Source organism: Rhinopithecus roxellana, chromosome 14 (genome assembly GCF_007565055.1).
Source record: "Rhinopithecus roxellana isolate Shanxi Qingling chromosome 14, ASM756505v1, whole genome shotgun sequence".
NCBI lineage: Eukaryota > Metazoa > Chordata > Mammalia > Primates > Cercopithecidae > Rhinopithecus > Rhinopithecus roxellana.
Window position 1 is genome coordinate 95,610,586 of NC_044562.1, and position 12,839 is coordinate 95,623,424.

Consider the following 12,839-nt stretch of genomic DNA (forward strand, 5'->3'; position numbering starts at 1 on the left):
GTGATCCACTTTGGCCTCCCAAAGTGCTGCAATTATAGGCATGAGGCACCGCACCTGGCTTGTCATTTTATTTTTAAAGTAAAACTTGTTCTTAGACAGCAAAGCAATGGTAACTTTTGAAGCATGACCTTTTATTCTCTCCAATTGGTTTAGTAAATAATTTTCTTGGTTATTTTGTTGCCATTATTGTTTTTAGGAAGATATTTCCAAGGGTAGCACTTCAGGATAAGTTGTCTCCTTGAGTTTGTTGAGAAATAAAAGGTCTGGGTAAGGCCAATCATGTCAGGTTTCCAAAACATTTCTTGGAAAAAAATTAAGGTGGCCATATTAACTGTCTTTTCTTCACTGTGTTCTTCTTGAAGGCAGAGTCATAGTCCTATTTTGTCCTTGATGAGGTCAGTGAATAGAACAGATTCTCCCAGTTTCCTGCCAGCAACACCTCTCACATTGAGGCTAAGAAGCATTTCTATCTTTAAAGAATTGCAGTATAATAAAAAAAACAAAAATAAAAAGTCAAAATTGGTTTGTAAAAACTGCCATATATTTTAAATGGTGAATTAAATACAAAAATATTTGAATTACAATGTAATATAAATGTGCTATTTACAAAATAATAGGAAGAAAAGGATATGAATCCATGGTAATCTAGAAATAAGATATGTTTAAAGTTGACCCATGAAGATTTTTGTGTTTGTTTTCTTCAACACCAAGTGTAAATACAATTAGAATGATGTCAAGAGTAGGGTGACTATGAGGTGGAGACAGAATAGATCGCCTGGCCTGTCACTTCCTCCTCATCCACACACTAAGGTAAGTCTACTCATTAGGTCCAGATGTGGTGGCTCATGCCTGTAATCCCAGAACTTTAAGAGGCCAAGGTGGGTGAATTGCTTGAGCCCAGGAGTTCCAGACCAGCCTGGGCAACTTGGCTACACCCCGTCTCTACAGAAAAAAAAACAAAAAAACAAAAAACTAGCTGGCTATAGTGTCACGTGCCTGTAGTCCCAGCTACTTGGGAAGCTGAGGTCGGAGGATCACCTAAGTCCAGGGAGGTCGAGGCTGCAGTGAACCATGGTCACACCACTGCATTCCAGTCTGGGCAACAGAGCGAAACTGTTTCAAAAAAAGAAGAAAAAAAAAAGTCTACTTATTAGATACACAAGCTTTTAAAACACCTTAAGATAGAAAGTGGATGTTATAGAACTTGTATGTTTAAAATATTACCTATTAGGCCAGGCGTGGTGGCTCATGCCTATGATCCCAGCACTTTGGGAGACCAAGGCAGGCAGATCACTTGAGGTCAGGAGTTCCAGACCAGCCTGGCCAACATGGAGAAACCCCATCTCTACTAAGAACACAAAAATTACGCAGGCATGGTGGCACGTGCCTGTAGTCCCAGCTACTCGGGTGGCTGATGCATGAGAATCACCTGAACCTGGGGAGGCTGCAGTGAGCCCAGATCATACCACTGCACTCCAGCCTGGGTGACAGAGACTCTGTCTCAAAAAAAAAAAAAAAAAAAAGTTACTTATTGGATATAACATGGGTATATTGTCTTCAGTAGAACTTGTAAAACGAGACTGACTTTATTACTCCTAACTTAAAACTGTGACTTTTCTCTGTATCAGCTGGTTTGGATGCAGGCAGGATGGCTGTGTGGATAGATGGTCAAGGGATTTGAGTTGGAAACATGGAATCATAGGCTATAAGAACTAGAAGGGTAATATTTAGTAAAATTTTCTGTCTCAGAGGACAAGAAGTATACCTAAGGCCACAGATAAGCTGAAGCCAGAAGCCAGGCTACTTGAGAGCCCAAGTGACCTTGTTGTTGCAAACATACTTTAGAAGGCTTAACATGAAGCAGAAGCTTCAGGTTATTCAAAACAGTTGCTCCTTTATCCATCTCCCTCCTTGTTGAAATAAATTACAGCTAGCTTTGCCATTTGTCCTAGGATATTTGATACTGTGATAAGCCATGCCTTGTTGATCCGAAACAAGTGAATTGCCTGTGTTAATCATGTGAAACCTTGTTTCATTCCATTCCTTAAATTGTCAAAAGCAAACTTGCCTCAAAAAACTGTGTAAACTATACTCAAGTAAGGATTCATCTCACTAACACAGTAGAATGAAAGAAGCCAGTCGCAGAACACACATGATGTGATTCATGTATATAAAGTACAAAAAATGGTAAAACGACTCGCTTTTGGAAGTCAGGGGAACAGTTACTAAATCTTTGTTGCCAGGATGTGGAAGGGGCATATCTGGGGACTTCCTGGGTTCTGATAACATTCTGGGTCTTGATCTGGGACTAATAAGGAAATGTTCAGCTTATAAATTTCACCAAGCTGTATACTCATGACATGTGCTCTTTTCTATATATTTATCGTATTTCAATTAAAAGTTCTATAAACGGACAGAGGAATTAGTAATTGTCATGGGTCCATCTTAATGTGCCTGGGACGAGCAAAATTTAGAAACAGAGTTTTTAAAAATCTGTTCTTTCGATACAGAGAAGATTAGCATGGCCCCTGCGCAAGGATGACACGCAAATTCGTGAAGCGTTCCATAAAAAAAAAAAAAAAATAAATAAATAAAATAAAATAAAATAAAAATCTGTTCTTTTAGATTAGATCCCATCTCTAGAGCCACATCTAGAAGCATGAAGTTGAATTTTACTGAGCTTTTCTGCAGGAATAAAATGGTTCTTTTTTAATTTGTTTGGTTCCAGCTCAGAAAAAGTTCTCTTTGTATTGCTGTTGGAGAGAGGTAGTTTTTTGTGGTTTTGTTTTGTTTTTGTTTTTTAAAGAGGGAGTCTTGCCCTGTTGCCTAGACTGGAGTGCAATGGTGCAATCTTGGCTCACTGCAACCTCCACCTCCTGGGTTCAAACGATTCTCCTGCATCTCACCTCTCTCTCACTGCTGCCATGCTCTCTTTACTCTGTACTTTTAGCTGAGAATCCACAATCTTTTTTTTTTTTTTTTTGAGATGGAGTCTTGCTCTGTCTCCAGGCTGGAGTGCAGTGGCGCCATCTCGGCTCACTGCAACCTCCCTCTCCTGGGTTCACGCCATTCTCCTGCCTCAGCCTCCCGAGTAGCTGGGACTACAGGCGCCCGCCACCATGCCCAGCTAATTTTTGTATTTTTGTAGAGGCGAGGTTTCACCATATTGGCCGGGATGGCCTCTTATCTCTTGATCTTGTGATCTGCCCATTTCCACCTCCCAAAGTGCTGGGATTACAGGCATGAGCCACCGCGCCTGGCACAATCTTATTAATAGTTGTGCACGGAGCCCTGCAAGCAGAGCGCACACCTCCTTCACCAACTCCATGGAACATTTCATGAAATCAATCTCAGAATCATGGTGTCAGAAAGAAGAGTCTTATTTTCTTTGTCACTTCGGTTAGATCATTAGTCATTAGGCACTTACCTCTCCCCTTCCTGCTCAGGATCTAGTTTAACTGTTAGCTGTAAGTAGACTAGATAGAAGGTTTCAGAAACATACTAAGACTTCCGAGTTGGGTTTCATATTTAAGTGTTTCCTCTGCCACAGCAGGCTGGGGACAGAGTTTATAATAGAGTTTCAATAATGATGAACAATATTAATTTTCTGGTTCTTTTTATTAATATGAAAATCTTAATTTATTTGGACCAACAGATAAAAGATGATCAACAAAACAGTTTTCATTATGAGTATAATTTTACTTCGACGAGCACTCTATAGACCTTTGGAACCATTCTAATGTAGAAAATATAAAGATGTGATATAGAAAGTACATTATCTATGTTGGTGTTAGAAAAGGTGGTCTGTTACTTATTCTCATTATGTTTTCCATATGTTCTTTTGCAAGCATAAACATAAAGTGTATGTAATTTCAAAATTGTTTAAATATACAATTTTTATTTCTCCATGCAACCTCCAATTTCAGGTGCTGTTTTTCATTTATTTATTTATTTATTTATTTATTTATTTATTTAGAGATAGAGTCTCACTCTGTCACCCAGGCTGGAGAGCAATGGTGCCACCTCGGCTCACTGCAACTTCCGCCTCCCGGGTTCAAGCAATTCTCCTGTCTCAGCCTCCCAAGTAGCTGGGATTACAGGCACGTGCCATCACGCCCAGCTAATTTATTTTTGTATTTTTTGTAGAGACAATAGAATCTCATCTTTGCCACTTTCCATCTGTGGCAGATTATATTTTCCGAGATGACACAACAGTCCTCAGGCTCTTCTTACAAAGTGACATTGGCACTACTCTCATCAGGGTTGGGCAGGGGGTTGGTCCCCTCTCCTTGAATCTGGACAAGCCAGTAATTATAGTAGAAGTGAAACTGTGTGACTTTTCAGGCTAGGTCTTAAAAGGCAATATATAAAATATTATTCAGCAATGAAAGGAACAAACAATTGATTCATGTACAGTTAGATGGATCTCAATGTGCTTAGTGAAAAAAGCCAGTCTCAAAACACATACTGTATGATTTCATTATGTAACATTCTGGAAATGACAAAATGACAGAGATGGTTGCCAGGGGACAGGTATGAGTGTGGGAAGGAGTAAATCTGACTACAAAGAGACAGCACTGTGTGCTCCACACATGCCCATACAATTAAGTGCGTGTAAAAGCTGGAAAAACAGAATAAGTTCTGTAGCCTAGGTAACAGTATTGTGCAAATGTCCATTTCCTGGTCCTGATACTGTTCTACAGTTATAGAAGATCTCACCATTGGAGGAAGCTGAGTAAAGCATTTATTAGATTCTTTTACTCTACTTGCAGCTTCCTGTTAGTTTGTAATTAATTCAAAATAAAAAAGTTTTTTTTTTCTTTTTTTTAACAAAAGGCAATACCACTTTTACCTGAAATGTTTGCTTTTGAAGCCCAGCTTTGATGCTATGGGCAAGTCCAGGTCACATGGAGAGGCCATGTGTGGGACTCTGGATGACAGCGCTATCTGGAGTCCCAGCCAACAGACACGTGTGGGAGGAAACATTCAAGATAACGCCAGTCACAGCCACCATCTACTGCAATTCCATGGAAGCCCCCAAGTGAGTCTCACTAAGCGAGAATCACCTAGCTGAACCCAGTCAACTTCCAGAACCATAAGAAGTAACTTAAGCCACTAAGCTTTGAGATAATTTATTATGCTACAAAAGATGACCAGAATACCATCAATGCAACCTGGGCCAGTCTGTGCCTCAGTTCATTATTTTATGAAATGGAGTACCTACACAAAGTTATTGCAAGCATAGAACAAGTAATCAAGTAAAAAATCTAGGACAGTGCTTATATGAGGTAAACAAATGTTGGCTACAATTATCATTACTGTGCATCCAAACTATAATAAAAGGGCAAAAAAGAATCCAGGTGCGGCGGCTCACGCCTGTAATCCCTTTGGGAGGGACTTTGGGAGGTCCCTCTCCCAAAGGGACCTGCACTTTGGGAGGCCGAGGCAGGCGGATCACGAGATCAGGAGATCGAGACCATCCCAGCTAATACGGTGAAACCCCATCTCTACTAAAAATACAAAAAATTAGCCAGGCGTGGTGATGGGTGCCTGTAGTCCCAGCTACTCAGGAGGCTGAGGCAGGAGAATGGTGTGAACCCAGGAGGCAGAGCTTGCAGTGAGCTGAGATCGCGCTACTGCACTCTAGCCTGGGTGACAGAGCGAGACTCCGGTCAAAAAAAAAAAAAAAAAAAAAAAAAGACAGGAACTAGCCCACATAGATGGGATCAATTCCAAAATGACACTTAATGACTTTTTTGCCTCTTATCCCGGAATTGAGACTAAGCCACTGGAACTTGGCAATAGAATGGCTTCTATCTTGGGCACATTCTGAGATTAATCACCTCTATTCTCTGATTTGCCTGTGGGGTAAACATAGATTCTAAATAGAAGTAAGTGATGGTTCTGTTAAGTTGTCCCCCACCGCACCTTCTAGAAGAGAAAGTAACTTTTTATTCTATATGGATAAAAGCCTTCAGAGCCAAAGGTATCTGTGGGTGCTAATCTTCCCCCATGGGTCAAAGAAGATTGTTTCATGGAAAATATATATTGCTTGAACAACACTTGAGCTATTTTGGAAGTCCATTATTATAATACACAGTCTTATAAAAGACCTTGCTGCTTTGTTTTTTTCCAGTTTGAGCACAAAGTGTGCTAAATTAAAGAATCTTTAAGGACCCCCTTTCACTACATCATTTATTGAAAAAAATTATCTGAAGCTGGTTATAAAAAGCAATAATTACCCTATACTCTATAATAATGATACCCTATAATTCCTAATGGCCAGGTGTGGTTGCTCACATCTGTAATCCTAGCACTTTGGGAGGCTGAGGCAGGTGGATCACCTGAGGTCGGGAGTTCGAGACTAGCCTGACCAACATAGAGAAAACTCGTCTCTACTAAAAATACAAAATTAGTTGGGTGTGGTGGTGCACGCCTGTAATCCCAGCTACTCGGGAGGCTGAGGCAGGAGAATCACTGGAACCCGGGAGCCGGAGATTGTGGTGAGCTGAGATTGCACCATTGCACTCCAGTCTGGGAAACAAGACTGAGACTCCATCTCAAAAGAAAGAAAGGAAGGAAGAGGAGAAAGAAAAAGAGAGAGAGAGAGAGAAAGAGAGAAAGAGGAAAGAAAGAAAGAAAGAAAGAAGAGAGAGAGAGAAGAAAGAAAGAAGAAAGGAGAAAGAGAGAAAGAAAGAAAGAAAAGAAGAAGAGAAGAGAAAGAAAGAAAGAAAGAAAGAAAAAAGAAAGAAAGAAAGAAAGAAAGAAAGAAAGAAAGAAAGATTGATTCCCACCATACTCTTGCCTCCTGAAAGCATGGTTATTGTCAGTGTCCTTATGGGTAAGGGCAGCAGACAAATTTGGAAGAAAGATTAGGCAGAAGGGGAGGCAGAATTGATTAGAAGGAGTGTGGGGTTGTGAGACCACCTTCAAGGGAGTCTGAATTGTCCTCAAGGGCTAGTGCCCGGTCTGAAACCAGGAGGGGTCAGAAACCAAGTCAGCCCAAAGATGCTGACTGCAGCTGTCTGGCAGGGCAGCAATACACAGTTGCAATAGAAATCCTCAGGTAGCATTTGGAAAAATACCTAGAACTTCAGACTTTGGAAAATATCAAATCATTAAACCTTAGGTTCCAGTTCTTGCCCTGAGCTGCTTGTTTTTTGAGGTTACCTTAGAATCTGGATTCACCATAGCTGACTCAGCCTAGTTCATCCTGTCAGTAATACTTAATCCCTGGACAGAAATAAATTAGAGAGGCCGGGCACGGTGGCTCACGGCTGTAATCTCAGCACTTTGCGAGGCCGAGGTGGGCAGATCACTTGAGGCCAGGAGTTCAAGACCAGCCTGAACAACATAGTGAAACTCTGTCTCTACTAACAGTACAAATAAATAAATAAATAAACGAAATGAATGAGAGAGAAAACTGATGTGTTGAATGGGAGGGGAATTAGAGAGGGATGCTGGGGAGGTCTAGACACACATACACACACACACACATACGCAGAGATGATGAAACAGTTTCTTCATTATCAATTTGAACTCTGTTTATTTATCACAAAACAACATTAAACAATAACCAGGAAGGCTCACCACTACTTCCTGCTGCAGCTGTGACAATATTGTTGTAGTATATTTCCTGATGTATCTGTGATTAATGGCCTTTTTCATTAAGGTTTTCCCATTCAAAGTGACTTGGAATGCAAATGTGCATTTCACCCAGGAGATTATGGGGAAAATATTGTAGAGATGCCTGAAAAGTAGGGCAAATGTTCTGGCAGCTACGGAACCGATAAATCCTGACTTAACACATAACTCTGCTTTACAAAGAGCCACAGGTGACCTTGCCACTCTCCTGACCCCCCTACTGAAAGTTCTTTTTCTTTCTGTCCCAGCTAAGTTAGTCTCTTTTTACTCCCTTGATAATTTCTTTCAGAATTAACTACTTCCATCGTAAGTGATGAAATGTGAAAGGCTCCACTTCAGATGCTGGCATTGCTATGAGCATGGTCTTTCCCTTTACTGCAATTCAGTAAGAATCAAAACTTTTGATTCCTGGGGTTTTTAAATTTTATATATATATATATATCTGTTTTCAGAAATGGGGTCTCACTATGTTGCCCAGGTTGATCTCAAACTCCTAAGCTGAAGCAATCCTCCTGCCTCAGCCTGCCAAAGTGCCAGGATTACAGGCAGGAGCCACCAGACCCAGCCTGATTCTTGCTTTTTATATTCCAGTCTCAGAAGTAGTTTCCACTGTAGAAGTTATCTGATGACAGTCTTACTCTTTCTAGTAGTGGCTTACAATAAGGCTTAGCTTCTCCAGGAACACTACAAGATGGACTTAGTTTAAATATGTTTTAAACTAAAAGGAATTCTCCCGAATGAGTTTAAATGCATTTAATTTTTAGACAACCTACCTGACATATTTTTCTTAAAGACAATGTCTCCACTCCAGATAAATTATGGTCAAAATAAATGAAGAGCTCAAGATCGTATCAATCCCATTTGTTGAAGTCCTGGTGTTTATGTGAATGACAAGTAGAAGCCAGTTATGACAACAAGTGAGAGATCCAAAGTAATTGCCAAATTTGTTAACATTTTTCCATTTCTAAACGATCCTTAAAGAGAATCACTGGGCATGGTGGCTCACACCCATAATCCCAGCAGACAGGCCAAGGCAGACAGATCGCTTGAGCTCAGGAGTTCGAGACCAGTCTGGGCAACACAGCAAAACCTCATCTCCACAAAAAACACAAAAATTAGTTGGGCTTGGTGGCATGTGCCTGTAGTCCCAGCTACTTGGGAGGCTGAGGCAAGAGGATCACTTGACCCCAGATGGTGGAGGTTGCAGTGAGCTGAGATTGTGCCACTGCCCTCCAGCCTGGGTGGCAGAGGAAGACCCTGTCTCAAAAAAAATACATAAGTAGAATAAAACAAAATAACAATTGAGTCAAAAGGTTTTGAAAAGTATTAAAAAAAAAAAAGAAAGAAAATTATATATGGGGTCACACTGTTACCAGTGGCAAATCCAAACGTGTTTGCAGCAACCTCAATTCTGGCCTTCTCAGAAGAAAGAATTCCATCAAGGAGGCAGAGGCAAGAGTCAGAGCAGGAGTGAAAGTTTATTAAAAAGCTTTAGAGCAGGAATGAAAGGAAGTACACTTGGAAGAGGGCTGAGTGGGCAACTTGAGAGATCAACTGCACCGTTTGACCTTTGACTTGGGGTTTTATATGTTGGCATGCTTCCAGGGTCTTGCATCCCTTCTCCCCAGGTTCCTCCCTTGGGGTGGGCTGTCCACATGCGCAGTGGCCTGCTGGCGCGTGAGAGGGGAATATGTGTGGTGTGTTTACTGGAGTTGTACGCATACTCACTTGAGGCATTCTTCCCTTACCAGCCAAATGTTCCTAGGTGGTTATATACCAGTTAAACTCTGCCATTTTGCCTCTTAGTGTGCAAGCTTGAGCCCACTCATTCAGTTCTTGAGGTCTTATTGGGAAGCTCCTTATCACCAGTTTCAGGTGTTTTTCTATCTACTGGGAGACTGCCTTTCCCTGGAGCTGGATGCAACTAATAATAATAATAATTATAATAAAATAATTTAATTATAATAAATAAATAAATTTTAAATAAAAACTTTAATTTTAATAAAAATTATAAATAAAAATAAAAAATTATAAATTAATTATAATAAAATAAAAATAAAATAATAATAAATATAATAAAATATTATAATTATAAAAATTATATTATAAAAATTATAATTATAATATAATTATTATTATTATTTTGAGATGGTGTCCCGCTCTGTCACCCAGGCTGGAGTGCAATGGAGCAATCTAGGCTCACTGCAACCTCAGCCTCCTTCAAGTGATTCTCTTACCTCAGCCTTCGGAGTAGCTGGGATTACAGGTGAACACCACCACGCCGGCTATTTTTTTGTATTTTTAGTAGAGACGGGGTTTCACCTTGTTGACCAGGTGGGAAGAACTCCTGACCTCAGGTGATCTTCCCGCCTTGGCCTCCCAAAGTGCTGGAATTACAGCCATGAGCCACCACGCCTGGCCATGACCAATTATTATTTTAGAGAGACCGTTAACAACCACCTGACCATCACCTGATGGTCGCCTGACATTCCTGGTGGGGGTGGGTGGAGACCTCTTATTCCCTGCTCATGCCTAACTAGCTGCCTACTGTAATAACACCAGTCTCATGGTAGTCCAATAGAGCAACCATGCCATCTGGATTCATGTTTTCACTAATAAAAACTGGTATTGTTTTTGTTTTTGAAATTAGCAAGGGTGTGCTTGATTTGTTCTGCAGCCTCTGTCGTAACAGGTTTTACTCTTTCTGGTCTCTGTTCTTCAAGTTTGCCTTTGATTGATTGCATGTAATCTTGGATGTACTTATTGTATGCTTCCTTTGTAAAGCTGCTTTCTTTCAAAGGATGGTTCTTGACAGTCTTAACACCAGTGATTACAGTGCTTTCTGTACGTTTGCCCTTTGGGCCTTCAGCGGAGGCATTTCCACCAATGAGAGAGTCATCAATGCTACCCTCTGTCCTAGTGACCATCTTCTCCTCCACCTTCAGCCACAGCCCTTCAGCCATCTCCTGGATCTTGTAAATGTTGCAGAACATCTCATCGTGGCTGATGAAGTCCTGGTGAATAATCATAATTGTGACTGAAGGGAGAGACGGCGGGGCTAGCTTAGCAGGAGCCCTGAGCTTGAGCAGTGCAGCGCTGGGGGAGAAGGGAGCCGGTGGAAAAGCCCTAACAGGAGCTCTGAAAGGAATAACAGTGACAGAAAACCCAGTTTACCCATCTGAGAGAGTTTGTAGGTTCAGGAGTAGAAGAAAGGCAATTTGGAATAGCTTGGAATAGTGGAACTCAGAGAAAGTTTCCTGCAAAAAATGCTGAAGCCAGCAAGGGGTAAATGGTAAATAATACACCTTATATACTGTCTTAAATTGTACCCATTAAAGATTACTCGCAATTAATTATCATCATCCTGTTTTTAAAATGACTGATGTAAACCAATCCAAACTTTATGTAAATTTATTACATATGGCAGCTTTCACCCAACCTCCTTTCATGGTTCTCAAACTTCGGCATTCATAAAAATCACCTGGAGAGCTCGTAAAACTGGAAATTCCTGGAGCCCTGACTTCAGAGTCTGATTCAGTAGATGGAGACCAAGAATCTGCATTTGAATATTCAATTTGGTGTTTCCAAATTAATTCTCCATTGTGTGTTTTACCTATCACTGGTGAGTCTCATATAGGTGACTTGGTTCATATTTTGAGAAACATTTTGTCTAGATGCACTGAGAAAATGATAGTTTGACCTCTGTTCTGCTACTTACTGGCTGACCCTGAGCAAATCACTTTTATTCTCTGGGCCTTAGTTTCCTCCTGTGTAAAATGCAGTGGTAGATGATGGTAAGAATGAAATGAAAATACCTATATAAAGGACCACATACATAAATGTAAATTCTCTCAACTGTTGTTCTAGTTAAATACTGAAGACTTGCTACATTGCTTCCCCCATAAATTGTGTTCTAGTGCCAAACTGAATGATCCAAACTTTTGAAATGCAGTCTATTTGCATCCTTGCATCTTGAACCTGGTATAATGTTGAGCTTATTTACCAAATACCATGTGTCTAGAAAGCAATTAACTTTCTTTTTTTTTTTTTTTTTGAGATGGAGTCTTGCTCTGTCACCCAGGCTGGAGTGCAGTGGTGTGATCTTGGCTCACTGCAAGCTCCGCCTCCCAGGTTCAAGTGATCCTCTCACCTCAGCCTCCTGAGTAGCTGGGACTCCAGGCGCCCACCACCACGCCTGGCTAATTTTTTGTATTTTTAGTAGAGACAGGGTTTCACCGTGTAAGCCAGGGTGGTCTTGGTTTCCTGACCTCGTGATCCACCTGCCTCGGCCTTCCAAAGTGCTGGAATTACAGGCGTGAGCCACCATGCCCAGCCACAATTTACTTTCTAATGCTACAGACTGTCAGCATAAATGCTAAGGTCATTAATTTTGCATTGAAATTAGTCTGTACACTGCTTTTCCATAACTCTAGTTTACATGGGATAGTTCCACTTACAAATTCTACACACTGTTATTGCGGGACCTGGCCAGCAGCCCAAAATGCAGCGGGGCTCTCTCTTTGTTCCCAGGCGGATTGGCGGGTCGAGAAATAACAGACACACACAAGATAGTGAAAGCTGGGTCCAGGGGCGTCACCGCCTTCTGGTCCCACAGTGCCAACAATGCACTGGATATGCCAGCATTTATTATTAAGTTTAGTGAGGGTGGGGGTAGGTTAGTGAGGGATTTAGGGTCATTTGATTATGAGGTGAGATGGTCACATGGGGATGAAGTAATCCTTTAACATAACATCTGTATGCGGAAGTACAGTATACAGAGGTAAGAATTTACAATATAGTGTGTGCATCAGTAATTTCTAACAGAGCCTTAAAACAGAAACACAGTCTTTCCATAACCTATGATTAACAAAATATTAATCACCAGTAACAGTTGCAGCAAGAGCTGGTTACAAACAATCCATAGTAACAGGACATGAAGCAAGACAACTGGTTAGACCAGAAATTCTCAGAAGGGAGTATGCCTTAACCCTAAAGAGGCCTAGAAGAGCCATGGTAAGATGAGGGCGTTTGTAGTCCTATCTTATCCATATGGACAGACACCCACCGTGCGTCTGTTTATAGGCTCTCCACGAGGGTTGCATTCCATTCCCAGAGCTATGAACATCTGTTTTTCTGGGATAGAAATCTTGGTGATGTGAAACCTCCCTGACTACATGTCCATTCATAGGCTCTCT

At 41.0% G+C, this 12,839-nt stretch overlaps 1 non-coding gene and 1 pseudogene across 1 annotated transcript; one reads left to right on the forward strand and one right to left on the reverse strand.

Annotated features, from left to right (window-relative positions):
* The first annotated feature begins 2,466 nt into the window (after positions 1 to 2,466).
* On the forward strand, positions 2,467 to 2,573 carry LOC115893315. The gene has a single exon (XR_004053333.1). It is a non-coding gene; the product is annotated as a U6 spliceosomal RNA (small nuclear RNA).
* Positions 2,574 to 8,591: 6,018 nt separating this feature from the next.
* Positions 8,592 to 10,673, reverse strand: LOC104672974 (annotated as a pseudogene).
* Positions 10,674 to 12,839: the final 2,166 nt, after the last annotated feature.